Here is a 20,000-nt window from a genome sequence, read left to right on the forward strand (position 1 = left end):
CTGTAATGGAGAAGCAAAAAGAGTAAAACGGCTTTCAAATAGAAATCGAGACAGGGCGCGCTCACTCCCCCTCTCCCTCTCCCTTTTCTCACTCTCTCTCTCCCACCTCTCTCTTTCTCTCTCTGTCTCTCTCGCACTGATCCACATTATACTCTTATGATTAAGATGAAGGAGACATGCTAACATTTTTATGTTTCTTCTTTTTCATCCGCAACATATGAACAGTAATTTTCAACAAATAATCAGTTTGTTGTCAGTTAACGAAAAATTTTCACTAATTTTACTTTACAACCACAGAGAGACAGACAGACAGACGGAGAAAGAGAGAGAGCATACATGCATGCATATTATTGGGGTCCTGGTATATGTAAAACACTGCCTAAATACCAGTCTTGATAAATTAGGCTTCTCTAAACCAGAAAGGAGAAAGCTACAGATACTATCAATCACTGGAACTGTAAAAATCTGTAACACTTTCCAGAAGTTTATCATTTAGATATATATGGGATACGGTAAGCTTTTATAAAACCAGAAAGGAGAAAGCTACAGATCCAATCAATCACTGGTACTGTAAAAATCTGTAACACTTTCCAGAAGTTTATCATTTTAATATATATGGGATACGGTAAGCTTTTATAAAACCAGAAAGGAGAAAGCTACAGATCCAATCAATCACTGGAACTGTAAAAATCTGTAACACTTTCCAGAAGTTTATCATTTAAATATATATGGGATACGGTAAGCTTTTATAAAACCAGAAAGGAGAAAGCTACAGATCCAATCAATCACTGGAACTGTAAAAATCTGTAACACTTTCCAGAAGTTTATCATTTAAATATATATGGGATACGGTAAGCTTTTATAAAAAAAAATCTGAAGCGCAGTTTGCTTCTGGTCGTCTCAACTTCTGTTGTGCCACTGGCGTCATTGCTATTTTCGCTGGAAAGTGAGTTCAGTGCGGTACAACACTATCCACCTAAAACAAATTCAGGCACAGGAACTTCTTAATTCTAAGAAGTAGTCTTTCTCAGTCTAGAGTCGACTTTCACCATGTGTGTCATTATTCAGTTTACATCAAGATTTCTTGCCAATAGAGAAAGAGCCGGTTTCTAACCTAGCTCCAAGGCTCCTTCATTGGAATTTCAACATCAACAACAAGGTATTTTTGTATGTATGTATGTATGTATGTATGTATGTATGTATGTATGTATGTATGTATGTATGTATGTATGTGCAGATTTGTATGTTTTATGTATGTATTCTCATGCATATAGTTGCATATCTAGGCATGGTCATATATAGGATCTTTCAAAATTTGTGACTGAGATTGAAAAGATCCACCGTATCTTAGAAGGAAGTTCTAACGAGAATTAGGGTTCCTTCACTCGGCGGACGTAAAGAATGTGGGCCGCAACCTCTGGGTTTTTTGGGGTTTTTTTACAGAATCCCCCATTTTCGAGTACGGAGATTCTGATTCTGCAAAAAAAAACGGCATCTTAAAAAGCCATTTTTTTGGCAGAATCAAAATCTGTGTACTCGATATTGGGGGATTCTGTAAAAAAAAAAAACCCAAAGGGGGTGCGGTCCACATTTTTTATGTCCGCCATTCACTCGCAGTTTTCATTACGCTGTAGATGGGAAACTGACAGATTCTACTCTGGGTCAGAATAAACCTGGGAACAAATAGTGGCTAAGTAGTGGCTTCATATTCTTCTAAACATTGGATCTTCCGAATCAGAGCACCACTAACTGATGCAGTTTAAAGTCATACTCCAACACGTTGGAGTAAACAATGCTTGGCTGATGAGATCTAATAATATCAAATCATTTTCGGGACATGAGAGTTAAGAATACTGAAAACTTACCAGTTAAGAAATGTTGCATTTCACGCGCCCGTGGGTGCACATAAACACATGCGCACGCATACACACACACACACACACACACAACACACACACACACACACACACAAAACACACACACACACGCACGTACATACACGTGCGCATGCACACATACACATACACACACACGTACATACCTACATACATACATACATACATACATACATACATACATACATACATACATACATGCATGCATACATACATACATACATACATACATACATACATACATACATACATACATGCATGCATGCATGCATGCATGCATGCATGCATACATACATACATACATACATACATACATACATACATACATACATACATACATACATACATACATACATACTAAGAACCAAAATTAAATCTTCGCTGAAATTTTCTAATTTCTTGAAATTGTATCCCCTTCTTGCTCGAGAGTTGCTCACAATTTCCATTAAGTCTCATTTTGCTTTCTTTATCTTTCCCAAATGAGGAGGAATTTTCTTTCTTTTGGTGGGTGGGGTAGAGTACATCGTTTAGGACATTATTATGTACCTGAGTTTTTGTTTTAATTCATGCCATTGGCTCACTTGAATTATTCCCTTTTGCTCAGCTTTTTGCAATAAAAACAAGTAATGTAATATGGCTTGTCAGGTGTCAACTCACTCCAGTAAACTCCTATGCATATATACATACAAGCCTCAAGATTTTATTTGTTTGTGTTGTTGTTCTATCAGTGGGTAAACAAAACATTATTTCCTTCAATACGTTTGGGAATGACTTTAGTTTCTTTGATACGGATAATGGATACAGTCAACTTGTTTAATAATATTATTTGACTAGTCTGTAATGGGAAAATGGAAAGCAAGCCGATGTGGGTTGACTATGAGCTAAGTATATAAATACTGCAAGACAATAAATATGTTGCTGGTTCTTCTAACGCCATGATAAAAGCATTGAATGGTACAATTTTCACCTCTTGCCTACATCAATAACACATATATACTGACACTTGTGATCAATTCAAACAAAATATTCGTAAAATTATGCACCTCTGTTCTCGTTATTAACAGTATCATTACATGGTATTTATTTACTGACAGATATACTGAATCACTGAGATTCGAAATGCTTTTTCAGACACAGCGCAAAGCTGATGACTGAATACAAACCTTTGAATTCTCTCCCTCATAACACCGTCGACTGCAAACCTCATTTTTATATACAGTTGTCATTCCATCTAAGGCAGTGAGCTCGCAGAATCGTTAGTGCGTCAGACAAAAAGCTTAGCAGTATTTCTTTCCACTAATGGCCGTCGCTAAGGGGGTACACTAGACGGCACTACCTTCTCATTATTCAATGGTGCACCCTCAGATTTACAGTGATAGATTTATTTCGAAACTTTCACTTTAGCATTATTATAAAATAGTACCCACTAAGAATATTCTGAAGTACCCCCAGGCACCAAAGTCTCGCAACGGGCCTGTTTCCACTCTTTATGTTCTGAGTTCTAATCCCGCTGGGGTCAACTTTGCCTTTCATCCTTTCGGTGTCGATAAAATAAAGAACCAGGCAATTACTCCGGGTCAATGATATCGATTGCCTCATGCTCTCGAAATTTCTGACCTTTCCTCAAAATTAGAAAGAATAATTGTTTTGCCATCCCAATTAAATCAGTCGGTTAATCCTGCCCCACAGACTATATATTCTTATTAATATACAAGATCTAGGTTCTTGAAAAGATTGACTAGATTGTAGCATTTGATCAGTTACGTTCTAGTTTAATGATAAATCCTTAAATACGTTTATAAGTGCATAATACAGAAAAATTACTAAAGAGACGGATAAAATGCCGTTATCGAATTTACTTCTAATCTCAGTCTATTATTTCGTTTTTTTTTTCTCAATTACCTTGTAAAAAGTCACCAATGTGGAAAGTCTACAATGTGAAATGTAAGCAGTGTAGTGAGTCACCAATTTAGTGTGAGTGGTCACTAATTCAAAGTATGAAAGTGCTCGTGAAAAAGTTCATTAAATGCGCTTTTGAGAAGCGGATAACAGCTTCGGTATTTATACGCGCCCAGTCCTGATTGGCTGAAGTATGACATAGCACAACTGTGCTATGCCGCCACAATAAAGATTTAGCTTTCCTGACTCCTACAACCTTTTTAGGTGACTGGGAGACGTTCACTGGGGTAAAATAGGGCAAATAAGAAGAGTTGGTGAAAGAATGAAAGTTGTAATGCAGAGGTAAGCTTTCCCTTCTTCTCACAATTTCGGACCAATTCCTTCTTTCTCTCTCAGCACATACACACAAGGGACACACAGACTCACACACACACACACACACACACACACACCACACACACATACAGTGTTTCTCACTCATCTCTGTGCAAACCTCTAAAATGTTTTGACATCTGAATGGTTGCCCGTATCTAGATGCTCTCATTAGCGATGGGGTGAAATATCAACTTCTCTCGAACATGTCTGTCTGTCAGGGTGAGGATGCGTGCACGCGCGTATTTATGTGTTGAAACACTGTCAATAAACGCTGCTATGGCTCAGTGGTTAGAGCGTCGAGCTTACGATCGTGAAGTTGTGAGTTCGAATCCCGGACCGGGCTGCGTGTTGTGTTCTTCAGCAAGACACTTTATTTCACTTCCTCCGGTTCACTCAGCTGTAGAAATGAGTTGCGACGTCACTGATGCCAAGCTGTATCAGCCTTTTCCCTTTCCCTTGGATGACATTAGTGGCGTGGAGAGGGGAGGCTGGTATACTTGGGCGACTGCTGGTCTTCCATAAACAACCTTGCCCGGAGGGTAACTTTCTAGGTGCCATCCCACGGTCACTCATGACCGAAGGAGGTCTCAATATCCGTGTGTGTACAATGCCAATGGGCTCACTACGTAACGCAAAGAATATACTGCATCGTTCTTGAAGTACATCGAGGAAAAGAAGTACACTTGACATAAGCTTTAAATCCAAACAGACGACATTTTAGATTTTACTTTATTTACGGAATCCTATTTAATTAGATAATATATAATAAATAGCCAACTTGTGTATGCCATATTTTATGCGTTGTTTTTTCTTTTTTATATTTCTGGAAACACATTGGGTACAGGAGAATATATAAATCTTTATAAATAAAAGTGAGGTTGTGTGCTGTCTGTCTCCTACGATTTAGATTCCTAACTACTCCCACATTTTGCGGTGCAGTTTAACCAAAACCGGGTATCATATCGAGATTCATATCGAGCCCTTCTGGGTATTAGCGCGCGTCTACGATGAGTCTACGATTTTAAAAAAAGTTACCATCAATTTTTCCCATTTTTAATGCATTTTTGGCATATATAAGGGAAGTAACTCTCTAAAAATTTATTATTAAATCTCAGAACGTAAAAAGCTACAGTAACACCCCCCCCCTTGTGGTTAGCCATATTGAGATGGCTATTATACTTTACATCTCTAAAAATGCTTATATAGTTATTTCCCTTACAAACCCGAGCAACGCCGGGCGATACTGCTAGTAAATAATATATCTATTGTGATATGTGTATGTATGTGCGTGTGAGTGTGTGTGTGTGTAGGTGCGAGGGGGGGCGCATACGTGAGAATGTGTATGTGTGTGTGTGTGTGTGCGTGTGTACGCGTGCGTGCGTGTGTACGCGTGCTTGCGTGTGTACGCGTGCGTGCGTGTGTACTCGTGCGTGCGTGTGTGTGTACGCGTGCGTGCCTGCATACGTGTGTGTGTGTGTGTGTGTGTGTGTGTGTGTGTGTGTGTTGTAATTTGTTTTATTTCCATGTCTCTCATCGTTCACACTACTTTATATATTTATTATCTGATAACTCTAACCAGCACTTTATTAAATTGAATAGAAATTAGTGAACCTAACATAAAAATATACTCGCTGTATTTCAGACACATTTATTTCCATCGATATTGCACGCACACACATGCACACGCACCATACTTACACAGAACACAGACATACAGCCACAGATATATACACACACACACACACACACACACACACATGCACACACACTCACGTTATGTGTATGTGCGTGCGTGTGTATGTGTGTGTGTGTGTGTATTCATATTTATATAGTTCAAATGTGCAGAAAACAAAAGACAAAGACAGGTGAAGGAACATGTAAGTGGATTAGTTGGACACTCGAGAAAAATGGAAAAGTCATTGACGTTTCGAGTCTACGCTCTTCAACAGAAGGGATGAGAGGGAAAAAGATGAAGAGATGAGAGATGAAAAAGATGAGCGAGAGAGAGAGAAAAATGTGTCAGAATTAACGGCTTAACCTGATGAAATTACCGGAAGAAAGAGGCTGAGAGAAGGGAAGAAAATAGCGGTGACCCGGCTGAAGTGAGGTACGTAAGCGAGGGTGTGTATGTAAGAATGGTGTGTGTGTGTGTGTATGTGTGGAAGGGGACGAGTGTGTATGTATGTGTGGGCGAGCTTAAAATCATGTGAGCCTGTGTGTGCGTATGGAGCGTGTGTATATGTGTATAAATAAACCGGTGCGTGTGTTGTGTGAATTGATGCGACGGAGCGTGTATATGTGTGGGAGTGAGAGAGGCTGTGTATAGGATGTGTATGTGTGTGCAAACGCTTGTGTGCAGCAGTTAATGTGTGCTTGTGCGAATAGTATTTGTGCATATGTGTGTGTGCATGAAGCGTGTGCTTGTTCCTTAAGTGCATGTATGCATATATATTGTTGTTGTTCTTTCTCGAGCCACGCCTGGCTCATAGGGCCGGTTTCCCGGTTTCCTTGGCGTATACGTTCCCTACCTGGACGGGACGCCGGTCCGTCGCAGGTGAGCTGCAAGATGCTGGAGGAAAGAGTGAAAGAAAGTTGTGGTGAAAGAGTCAGCAGAAGTTCGCCATCACCTTCTGCCGGAGCCGCGTGGGGCTTAGGTGCTTCGCTCATAAACACACACATAGCCCGGTCTGAGATTCGAACCCGCGATCCCTCGACCGCGAGTCTGCTGCTCTAACCACAAGGCCATGTGCCTACACACACACACACACACACATACATATATATATATATTCAAAATGTGACCGTGTGTGTACCGTTGGCGATTTTTTTCCCACTGTCTTCCCTTCTCTGGATCTTTCCTTCTCCTATGTTTCCGACGAAGAGCTCCGCTCGAAACGTTAAACCCTCCTTCTTTCCTTCTTTCCTGAGCGTCCAATAATACTATGTTTGTTCCACGTCCTCGCGTTGTTGTGTTTTATTTGTGCTTTCATGTTTGGATTAACTATATATATATATATATATATATATATATATTATATATATATATATATATATATATATATATATATATATTTCTGTATGAGTTAGAGGTTAATAAACCATCTAAGGAATATTAAATATCCAATATACTACTGGATGTGTACCTACGTATTTTTAAACAAGTGTTAACTATTGCATGGCAATATGCAATTGAATACTAGCTATGGGTGGGTGTAAATTTCCAATTTACCCAGATTTATAAGGCAAATAAGAAAATGGAGAAGATATAAAATCGACAAACATCACCCAGTAAACATTCCATTATATCTAGTTATTAAATAATAACAAACATGTGTTTAAGTGGTACAAGTAAATGGATGAGATCAGCCAATAAATACGTACACAGATACATATATAGAGATGAATGAATAATAATAGATGAGTGTACAGATATTTATTGGCTGATCTCATTCACTTACTTGTACTCCTTAAACACATGTTGTTATCATTTAATAGATAGATATAATGAATGTTTACTGGCTCATGTTTATCGATTTTATATCCTCTCCATGTTCTTATTTGCCTTTATATATATATATATATATATATATATATATATATATATATATATATATAGTGAGGGTATAAAAGGTTTTGGCATCTAGAAGACTCAAAGAGTGGAAGGTAATGCTAAGTAAGTGCTAAGGACAGACCATAGTTAAACTTGGTTCGATAGTGATATGAGTGAGAAGTTTAATGTGGATCTTGCATATATACATATATAGTTAATCCAAACATGAAAGCACAAAAAAACACAACAACGCGAGGATGTGGAACAAACATAGTATTATTGGACGCTCAGGAAAGAAGGAAAGAAGGAGGGTTTAACGTTTCGAGCGGAGCTCTTCGTCGGAAACATAGAAGGAAAGATCCAGAGAAGGGAAGACAGAGGAAAAAAAATCGCCAATGGTACACACGCGGTCACAATATATACTAGACAAAAACAGATAACAAAGCCAAGGCTTTGAGGAGTTTTCGGGACATTTATAAGGAAAGATATATAGTCTTACGGCTGTTTCTGTGATATTATAGATATCCCTTCATCAGAGACGATGTGAGATGGTTAAATAGAGGTAAATGTTTGAGGAATTATTGTGGGAAAGAAGGAGATAGGGAAAATAGAGGGAAATAAGAAAATGAAAGTAGAAATAGCATATGAGATATTGCAGTTTCAGTTCCATTATTCGAGTAAAGTGGTGTATTGAAGTGGTAAAAAGTTTCCTGTACATGGTATGTAAGTTCCGATAGTAGTTCATGTTTAGTCAATTTAAAGTATAGAACCGTGGATTCTGTGTTGCCCTTCTCTCTCTTTTTATTATCATTACCCTTTTATCTTTTTTCTTTGTTTTTTTTGTTTTGTTTTTACATTTTCCTTCTCTCTCCCTCTTTTCTCTCTCTCCTTTTATTATCATTACTGTTTTATCTTTTTCTTTTTTTCTCTCTTTCTTCTCATTTTCCTTTCTTCTCTTCATTTTGACCCATCTCCTCATTCTAATCAAACATATCTCCTCCCACCCTCCCTATCTATCCACAAATACTACCAATACATTCCCAAATTTTCTTTCACACCACAAAACCCCTTCGGATGGGCAACACAGAATCTACGACTCCATACTCTTTGACTAAACACGAACTACTATCGGAATTTACATACCATGTGCAGGAAACTTTTTACCACCTCTACACACCACTTGACTCGAATAATGTAACTGAAACTACAATATTTTATGTTATTTCTACTTTCATTCTCTTATTTCCCTCTATTTCCCTTATCTCCTCCTTTTCTACAATAATTCCTCAAACATTCACCTCTATTTAACCATCTTACATCGTCTCTGATGAAGGACTATCCATAATATCTCAGAAACAGCTGTAAGACTATATCTTTTTCTTTATGTCCTGAAAACTCCTCACAGCCTTGGCTTTGTTATCTATTTTTGTCTTTTATATATATATATATTATATATATATATATATATATAATATATATATATATATACTTAAGTACACATACACACACACATACATGCACATATTTGTGTGAGTGGTTTCACAAACAAAAGCAAGTGGTGTATTCATACTCTGTTCAGAGCAAATATAGTTATTATGTTATATTAGACAAATATAAAGACTTTTTTTACCTTTAAGTTTCATGCATTTTGAACAGCTCTGACTTTAAGTATAGACAGACTTTAAACTGCATGCAAGAATCCGATGTCTGAGAAAAGTGCAAAACTTGAACGAAAATTTGAGCTAAAAAGATCGGTATATAAGTCTTTAAGAGAAAAGAATTGAAATTCAGCCTACAGTTATTTAGAAGGATATTAATGCACTTAGTGAAGGATTGAGAAAGGTTTATGGACTGCAGACCAGTGGCACATTACCTACCATGATGCCTGATGGTACGAAAGTGCAGGCTAAAACAAAAATATAATTTACAAATATGGAAGAAGTACTTTTAAACAGTTCTGAGTACTGATCCATCAGTTAGCGAAGATATTCTGTTTTCTATTTTATAAAGACCAGAAGCAGTACAACTCACGTCTGTGCAACTTGCATCTTCTTATCAATAAAACTGTTATTTCAGAGAAGATACAATGCCATAAGAGGAATTTTGTAACGATCTGGCTGGAACGTAAAATCGCATCCGATTCTGTTCCCTAGTAGTGAATGCAAGAGGCTCTTCAGTTTATAAAAATTGTAGAGACCATAATCAGAGGTACAGGTAGCCTAGCTCCATTCTGGAAGACCTTACAGTATGGAAAGTGGTTACATTGTCTCAGTTTATATAAAATACTGCTTGGTGTATTTCAACGAAGCACTCAATTGTAATACTATTTATACAAGCAGTGAACATTTGTTTTTGAGAAAAATCTGAAGTGCATTATGAAGTACATAAACCAAACCGTATCAATAGACACGCGTGATGGAATGAATACATGCAAGTATTTTCTGTAAATAATACGTATAAGTGCAAACATGTAACCACTTACCCATCTACATACATAAATACATATATACATTACTTTCAACTGCAGACGTGTAAAGATAGAAGACAGTCTAAATGTTTTTGAACGTTTTCCTCTACCATTATGCAGATCAAAACAAGCCTAGACCATTGACTTTTTTCTTGTTTTAGATAAGAGAAATGCTTTTAAATAAATGCTCTTTGCTCACCAACGTAAAGCTGGATTTTAAAAAAAAATCTTTTCAGCCAGTGAGATTTTGCTTTCATGATCATTGTTGATATTGGATATCACACCAATAAATACCGATACCGAAATAGCAGCACCAACAGTAACACTAAACCAGTGGGTTATCTAAGACGACTCTGAATTTTTTATTTCTTTTTTCATTCCGTTTGGTTTTTGTATTTAAACCAAACTCTGCCCTGGTGCTCTGAGACACAGCCCTTGAAAATCCTTCTATTGGTTTTATGAAATAGTTAAAAAATTACTGAGACGAAGCTCACTGTTTAGCCACTCCATGGCTAAAGCAGCCTCAATAAGAGACAGACATCCTTCTTTATTCGAAAAATGGCTGTCATAAATAGTAATTGTTATTCCCACTCCTATGAGGTTAATCGATTTTCTGAAGACGTTTAAAAGCAGCCAAAACTGTCATAGAAATGGGCGATAAAAATATAAACAAACCGCTATCATCATCATCATCATCATCATCATCACTCAATCCATATAATTCAGTATAAAACTGATCTGAACGAGGCAACATATATACATATATATATAATATGTATATATATATATATTATATATATATATATATATATATGTATATATATATATATATATATATATATATAATATATATATATATATATATATATATATATATATATATATACATATATATATATACATACATATATATATACATACATATATATATATATACAATATATATATACATATATATACATATATATATATACATATATATATATGTATATATATATGTATATATATATATATATATGTATATATATATATGTATATATATATATATGTGTGTGTGTGTGTGTGTATGCATATATGGGTACAGGACGTCACCAAGTGTAAACAACATGAAATACGCAAACGAGAGAAAAAATTGAAAAGAGGACAAGTAACACAAAGAACGACCCTTCATCAGTTGTCGGCTGTCTATATGTGTGTGGGGGTGTGGGGGTGTGGGGGTGTATGCATATACATCATTGTTAAATTATTTTAAAATAATTTTTCTCAATTTCTTTAAGTTGTTACTAAACAAATAGCATTCTTGACAAGAGCAAAGGAAAAACAATCTCTGTCACGCGAAAAGTTACTATTGATGTTGTTGTACAGCATATGAAACTTTGTGATAACAGATAGCACACACTGAACTGTCAATATCTGCTAGTAATATAACTGCCATCAGTTCGGGGCATCTGGGAGATGTCTGCAGTGCTCACAGTAATGAAATGAGTCAACGTAAACAAGCTAGGTTGATAACGAAACTAGAAAGAAATGTTGGCAACCTACTCCACGGAATCTACGTCAACACGAAATATAAAATGAATAACAAGTTCATAGCACACCAACGATATTTTATGAAGATTCTGCTCGCCAATCCCTTGAGAGAAAATTAGTAACGTTAAAACACCAATTTAAAAAGCTAAGTGAAAACTTTCGTTATATAATTTTATATAATTTTCACTATCAATGAGGCTAATATTTTTAAAAAATACAAATTTGTTTCTAATCTACAAACTGTTTACCGTATAAATGGAAAATGCATCTTTGTAAGAATATTTTCTCCTCTGGAAGATTGTAAATAATTTTGGTCTAAAATCTAATCAGAAAGCATCTCGGCTACATACAACCAAGAATGAATAATCTACCAATATCAGCGGTAAAACTTACATAATCAAATTTAAAACCTCCACCAAAAGCTGTGGTTATGTGCTAAGGTTAAAAACAACAAAAGACACCGATGTAACACATAATTTCTGAGTAGATAATCCAAAAATCTATGTTCAAAATATTTATAATATTGAGAAACATTGATTTAGTTACAACATTTTCAGTTAATACAGAAACTGAAATTGCCCAAAATTAATTTTCTTTTGATGGCTTAACGCAGAAAAAAACCTTCCAAACCTTAAACCTTCACATCAATGATATCTTCGTCTCCTTCTTTCACACAACGAGAATTACAAATATCTAGGTGCAGAGTAAAATGCATCGTACAAAAATGACCAATGAATATATCAGATTTACAGCATGGTTGTCGGAGCTTTACTCATATAACAATGTCCTACAATGCATGTTTAACGAGTCTCCAGAGAAACTCCACTCCATTAATATTAAAACTTGTAAGCTCCAGATATCTACTGCAAGCTCCCACAGAAATAGTGATGTTCCTGAGACAAAAAAGGGAGGTGGGAGAAGCTTAAGATGAGTCAGATAGCCTTTAAGTGCCATGTGGTATCCATCACTCAAACAGCAACAGCCACATTACGGTAGTAAAAGTAAATGCATTAACTATATGCTCAAAAGTAAAGAAAACAACATCCTACAGGACGATAATATGCTCCTCAAGAAGAACTCACATCTCTGATGGCCTTCCATGTACCCCCAGAATTTTTGGACTAGTATTCCTGAACTAGTATTCCTGGAAAAGAAATGCTTTGCATGCCAAAAGAAAAGGCATGCATGGGTGAGTCTCCCGTAAACTTAAGAATGATACTGACAACGAGAGGAAATGTAGCCTCTTATGACCTCGTGACCGTTTGGATTCGGCTTTTGCGATCCAAGAGTAGAAGATAACTACAAAATACCGAATGGACAAAAAAGTTAGCAAATCCCTTAAAGTCTTTAGATGCACTGAAATACCGATTACGTCACATTCCTCTGTAATATATTATACAAGGGATTAGCAATTTCCCAATAACTACCTTCCAAGCGACATTATATGTTACTGAAACAATATACAATGTCATCCCTAAGACAGACTAACCAGATACAAATGCAGAGTGCGTTTCTGTTATTTATTACATACAAACTTATCAACACAAGAAATGTTGTTTGACGTTCCCATTAGAACTTCTACCATGTGCGGCTGATATAGTGGTTTGGGACAGAAAAAGGTAATTATGTACTGCCAGCGAGACCAGTTACCTCACCTATGTGAATGTTTGTTTCAAAATCAGTGAGAACGTGAATATTTACAGGAAGCTGCTTCGAATCTTACGGCATCTCAAATTCATATTTGTACCAATAATTCACATTTATCCCAGAAATTATTGGTGCATTCGGGATTATGTTACTAAATAGGCATAGGAGTGGCTGTGTGGTAAGTAGCTTACTTACCAACCACATGGATCCGGGTTCAGTCCCACTGCGTGGCACCTTGGGCAAATGTATTCTACTCTAGCCTCGGGCCGACCAAAGCTTTGTGAGTGGATTTGATAGACGGAAACTGAAAGAAGCCTGTCGTATATATGTATATACGCATGCTGAATCGCTAGCTTCTGCACGCATTTTTTTCTCTCCTTGTTTCTCTCGGTGTTTCTTTTCTGTGTATCTTTCTGTTGAAGAGCGTAGGCTCGAAACGTAAAAGACTTGTTTTATTTATATTCCTGAGCGCCATACTAATACAATTGTTTTTTGTACTCCACCTGCTTTCGTCTTTTGTTTATTTTCATAAAGCTTCCCGTTATATATATATATGTGCGTGTACGTATGTGTATATGTTTGTGTGTCTGTGTTTGTCCCCCGAACATCGCTTGACAACCGATGCTGGTATGTTTACGTCCCCGTAACTTAACAGTTCGGCAAATGAGACCGATAGAATAAGTAGTGGGCTTACAAAGAATAAGTCTTGGGGTCGATTTGCTCGACTAAAAGGCGGTGCTCCAGCATGGCCACAGTCAAATGACTGAAACAAGTAAAAGTGTAAAAGCGTAAATACATAAATAGCAATTTCTTGGGTTCTCAAACATGGTGAGAACCCAAGAAATTGCTATATAAATACAGTCTGTAAACACAAACTGGTTTGTATCCTCCGAATCCGATCGATTAATGTAAAAATTCAAAACATTGTACGTTTCCCGGAATAAATATATGCGCTCGGTCATGAATGCGAACGACATGCATATATGCGTATATACATACAAGAGAATACCTACAAAGTTGACCATATTGAGACTGATGGGTCAAAAGAACACTGGTGGAACTTGAACAATTAAAACAGTCATCAAATTAAAACACAACCGGCCAGATATCGATGAGTGGGACTACAGAGAAATGCTATGTTCTGTTGTGGAAATCAGCTGCCCCTAGACACAAATGTGGTTAGAAAATACGAGAGAAAGAGGACGTCTATGGACAATTTCATATGGAGTTTTCAAATCCAATACTCAAGATACATATTCAGTTTCATACCCATTATCATTGAAACAACAGGATACATACCAACCCATCTGGAGCAAAGTATGGCTGAATTTGGATTCTCAGGGATTTAATGCAAATCCTTGATTCATATGCAACAAATGATCACGATATCTGGGACTATAAAAATCTGCAAGACCTTCTTATGATTTAAAAGGTGGTGGTTAAATCAAGATACTTTCCTTCACAACCTCGCTACCAAGTCGGTGGCTGGTCAAAATTAATTCTAAATTAAAGAGAGAAAGAGAAGACATATATGTATGATATTGATTCACACATGTGCCTCGATACAGGAGATATTGGTAATACATTCCCATTAAAACTTGTGAGAAACGCGAATATAACAGGCCTTTAGTGATTTTTGCAGCATAAAATAATTTTTTTAGTTTTAAGGGTTATATCCAGTTTTTGCTGGTTTACAAATCCGGACCTCATTATTTACATTATTTATATTTGACACATATTTGTCCTCATCTTGTTTGTTGTTAACACAACGTTTCAGCTGATATACCTTCCAGACTTCATCAGGTGTCTTCAGGAAATTTCGAACCTGGGTTCTCATTCCTAAGGTATTTTTCGATGCTATTATTATTATTATTATTATTATTATTATTATTATTATTATTATTCAGGTCACTGCCTAGAATCGAACTCGGAATCTTGGGGTTAGTAGCCTAAGCAGTGACCTGAATAATAATAATAATAATAATAATAATAATAATAATAATAATAATAATAATAATAATAATAATGATGATGATGATGATGATGATGATGATGATGATGATGTTGATGATGATGACGACGACGATGATGATGATGATGATGATGACGACAACAACATCGAAAAATACCTTAGGAATGAGAACCCAGGTTCAAAATTTCCCCAAGACACCTGATGAAGGCTGAAGGGTACATCAGCCGAAGCGTTGTGTTAACAACAAACGAGATGAGAACAAATATCCGTCAAATGTAAATAATGTAAATAATGTACATAATTCCTCATCTCTTAAATATAGAACTGTAAATCCGGACTTTTCTTTCGAAATCAGATAAAAAATGAATCTTTACGGATAGCTACTTGACAAACTGAAGTTACACAACACATATAAATGTCATCTACACCTAAAATTATTGGTTTACTCCGTGACGTTAGTAAATTTCGAAGTGGTAATTTCAAACTTCTGGTGTTTTCAAGCAAATAAAATGACTAGCTAACCTGCACTTTTCAAATACAGTCTGTAAACAGAACGGGTAGGGATAGACAAGAATGTTCTACGGCTCAAAATTTAAGTGACTACCTTAGTTGTCATCTAAATTATAGCGATTGAACTTCATTAGATACCATCTCCTTCATTATAAGAATTGAAAATAAGTCAAAATGATACAACGATATAAATGCAGATAGATAGATAGATAGATAGATAGATAGATAGATAGATAGATAGATAGATAGATAGATAGATAGATAGACAGACAGACAGACAGGCAGGCAGGCAGGCAGACAGACAGACAGACAGACAGACAAACCGACAGACAGACAGACAGACAGACAGACAGACAGACAGACAGACAGACAGATAGATAGATAGATAGATAGATAGATAGATAGATAGATAGATAGATAGATAGATAGATAGATAGATAGATCTATTAGCCACGCAGGGCCAAACACAGAAGGACAATACAATGTAGAGTTTTTCTTTTTTGAAATCGATCAAAAAGGAAAGAAAAACATTTTTCTTTTTGGGGGTGGGGGCGTGTAAGCAGGGAAATAACACAAAAGTCGTTGTTAAAAATAAGCGTTCCTATAGAGGAGGAAATGTAACATTAACTAGGTCTATCCGTAGAAAGAAAATCCTACGAAAAAGAACCACAGTAACCTCGGAAACGAAAAAGAAAAGCATTAACATGAGAGCAATGTGCTCTTTCTTCGTTTTATAGGTTCATGCTCAAGGTGGTTCCGTCATTTATTCGTACCATCCTTGCCACATTCACGCACCTTTTGTTGACCCTTTCATTAGACAAAACTCCCCTCTCTATTCTGACCTTCCTCTTCAAGCGATACTTGAAGAAGTTGATGAGAGGTTGACCAGAGAGAAAGTGTTTGTCTCTAAACCTTTCGCACGAGTCCACCACACATTCTTTCACCATAGCCACCAGTACAAGGAAAACAGTCTTGTCTTCTCGGATAAAGGAAGGTGGAGGAGCAATGTTCACGATAGACTCTGCCGATAACCGAATTCGTCCCACACGTGACAGCAGCCATTCGATATAAGCCCACAGGTCTGAAATGTTTGGACATTGCACAAGTGCATGCAGAACAGTTTCCGCCGAGGTCCACTTCACTTTTCAACCTTTCGGAGGTCGATAAAATGAGTACCAATTGAGTACTAAGGTCGATGTAATCGACTTACCTCTCCCCAAAATTGCTGCGCCTGTGCCAAAATTTGAAACCAATATATTCTTTTTTAGACTAGAAACAAGGCCTGAAATTTGCGGGGAGCGGGCCAGTCGATTATATCGACCCCAGTGCGCAACCGGCACTTAATTTATTGACCCCGAAAGGATGAAAGGCAAAGTCGACCTCGGCGGAATGTGAACTCAGAACGTAAAGACAGACAAAATATCGCTAAGCGCTTCACCTGGCGTGCAAATGATTCTGCCAGCTCGCCGCCTTTGAAACCAAATGATTCTGCCAGCTCGCTCTGAATACGTTGATTTCGGACTTGAGTTACATTATGCAACTATTTACACCAATTGTTGCTAACAGTCGCAAACTGAACTTAAATCAGTAAACAATTTACTGAGCTATATATTTGTGCATGTATGTATGCATGCACACACACACACACACATATATAAAACTGCCACAAAAGGTGTAGTCACGAAAACGTCCAAAAACAGTCAGCTGGAGGAGGGAGAGATTGTTGGACGTTGGCAGGAGAGATTTTCGTAGGTTGGTGAAAAAGATTGTCGGGGGTTGGTGAGAGAGGTTGTCAGAGGTTGGCGAGAGAGGTCGTCGGAAGTTGTCTAGAGAGGTTGTCGGAGGTTGTCGAAGGTTGGCGAGTTAGTTATTTGGAGATGTTGAAAAAATGTGTATTAATGCAATGTGTAAATTAATTACAGCAATATATATATAACTGTTTAGATATTGAATGAGAATAGACGTTCATTAAAATGTTGTATGAACTGTAAATAAGCAATAAATATTATGATTTGTAAAATAAGTATAACTGATACAGGGTGTCGCGAGTCAGTGTGGTGTGGAAGTTTGGTTTCATTTTTTTAATAATTTTAAGCATTCAAAGTATGAGTTCATTGTACTGGGACAAACTTATGAAATACGTTGGGGAAGGAAAAATTTATGTACTATCCATCGTAAAATTTGAACTTGAAAAATGCAGAATTATCGGAGTTTTGGGCATTCATAGTGTAATGAAATTTAATTGAAAACCCTGCATGCATTGGCAGAATTTAGTTATTTGGAGATGTTGAAAAAATTTCTATTAATGCAATGTGTAAATTAATTACAGCAATATGTATATAACTGTTTAGATATTGAATTAGCTTAGACGAAGAATAATTGTTTTATTTTGTAAATATGAAACATAATGAATCAGAGACTTACTTGAGATCGCCGTTGTTGCATTAGAGCAGCTTCTAAAGTAGAAGCACCCAGTCGTACTTTGACTCGTCGTGGCATTTTAAAGTTGAACTTTATGAAGGCTAATTTATTAAAGGTAATATATGAGTGTAGTATATATGTATAGAAATAAATGAATGAAGTGTTAGAAGAAAGTGCAATAATAACGTTCACACTCATTGGTGGTCGCTGTCGGTAACTGCGTTTCGCTTACGGGGTTCTTGTTTTTATAACTATCGAAAAGCAACCAGAAGGATAGACATATTGTTGAGAACAAATGATTTCGTTGGAGGTCTGTTGTATCTATTCCAACCCCTGCTGGCCTAGAAGAGGTTAGAAGGGTCAAGTGGCAATGACATTATTCTGCTTAACGGAGGCATCTGGGAAATGTATAACTGCTGTCATTCATAGAAAAACTATTGTTTTACCGTGAGAAAATCGCTGTTGAAGTGTTAAGTGAAATTTGGCAATCGAGGATCGAATCCACGCTATGCCTGCATGAAGCTACTACAAATACGTTGTGGGAAAAAAATTATCTACTGTCATGGAAAAGTGTAACTATAAAAAGGCAGAATTATCGGATTATTGGGCATTCAAAAAAGTATGTATGTATAGAAATGTATGAATGAAGATATTCAAATTAAGGAAGTGCAATAATAATGTTTAGCAGTTCAAAACTGTGACTAGTGAAATACAGAATTAGGTCGGCTGATCGTTGGTTCAAAGTAATCGAACATAAGCAATAAAACGGGTTATTTCCCTTGAGTGGTTAAAAAAAGATATTGTGTAGGTGGTGTGAGTTATTTCCCTTGGGTGTTTAAAAAAGTTAGTTATATAAGGTATATATAAAGTCCCTTCCAAGGGCCGTATTATCGATTTTTTTTCAGCAATCTAAGTATGTCACGAGGTTTCCAGACATGAGTTCTACTCACGTGTTAAGTTTCATCAAAATCAATAAAACGAAGTAGGAGTTAGCTAAAAACGCCACAAATAAGCACACACCGATTTCCCACATATCTAGTAAATATATATATATATATATATATATATATATATATATATATATATATATATATATATATATAATATATAAACATATGCAGAGAGACACAGAGACAGAGATCACGTTTTTTTAAAGCCCAATGTTAATGCTTTACTTACAGTATAATTAGATTTGACATTCAAAATAGTTCCATTCACTGCAGATGCACCGTTTCCAACATTTTCTTCTGGTTTTGGAACGTTCCTTAGAACGCATTTTCAGGAGTAATGTGCAGTTTTTGTGACGAAATTACTCAATGTTTTCTATCATCTGATATTAGTGACATTCCAGGGCAGTTTTCAATATTAAAAGCAAAAATAGTTTTAAAAATCTAGCTGGGGCCAAAGCTGGAGTATGTAGCTGGAAGTGAGACGCGAGAGTCACTTCAATAATATGGCCCCTGGAAGGAATCTTTATATATACCTTATATAACTAATTGCTTTTTAAACACCCAAGGGAAATAACTCATACCACCTACACAATATTTTTATTAAACACTCAAGGGAAATAACCCATTTCAACCGATAAAATGTAGTGGAGCAGCCAGATTTTGTATGTCCATGCCTTTTGTCGCTTCTTCAACTCTACCTCTTTCAAACGTCTAAGGACAGCCAAGTAAAACTTTTTATCGATCACCTGAACATATCGAACAAACTCTTTACCATTGGTGCCCT

The 20,000-nt window shown here is 36.5% G+C and overlaps 1 protein-coding gene across 4 annotated transcripts in view; it reads right to left on the reverse strand.

The window, feature by feature from the left end:
• The window catches only part of LOC115218280 (glycine receptor subunit alpha-3-like), a 196,286-nt gene that overhangs the window by 161,905 nt on the left and 14,381 nt on the right, over positions 1-20,000 (reverse strand). For 3 of the 4 annotated variants that reach the window (XM_036508324.1, XM_036508322.1, XM_029788031.2), the window contains exon 2: positions 14,778-14,780. The exons of the other annotated variant lie outside the window; for it this stretch is intronic. The gene's annotated coding sequence lies outside the window, so the exon portion shown is untranslated. The remainder of the gene's footprint in view (positions 1-14,777; positions 14,781-20,000) is intronic. 4 annotated transcript variants of the gene reach the window in all.

This window comes from Octopus sinensis, linkage group LG13, assembly GCF_006345805.1.
Source record: "Octopus sinensis linkage group LG13, ASM634580v1, whole genome shotgun sequence".
Taxonomy (NCBI): domain Eukaryota; kingdom Metazoa; phylum Mollusca; class Cephalopoda; order Octopoda; family Octopodidae; genus Octopus; species Octopus sinensis.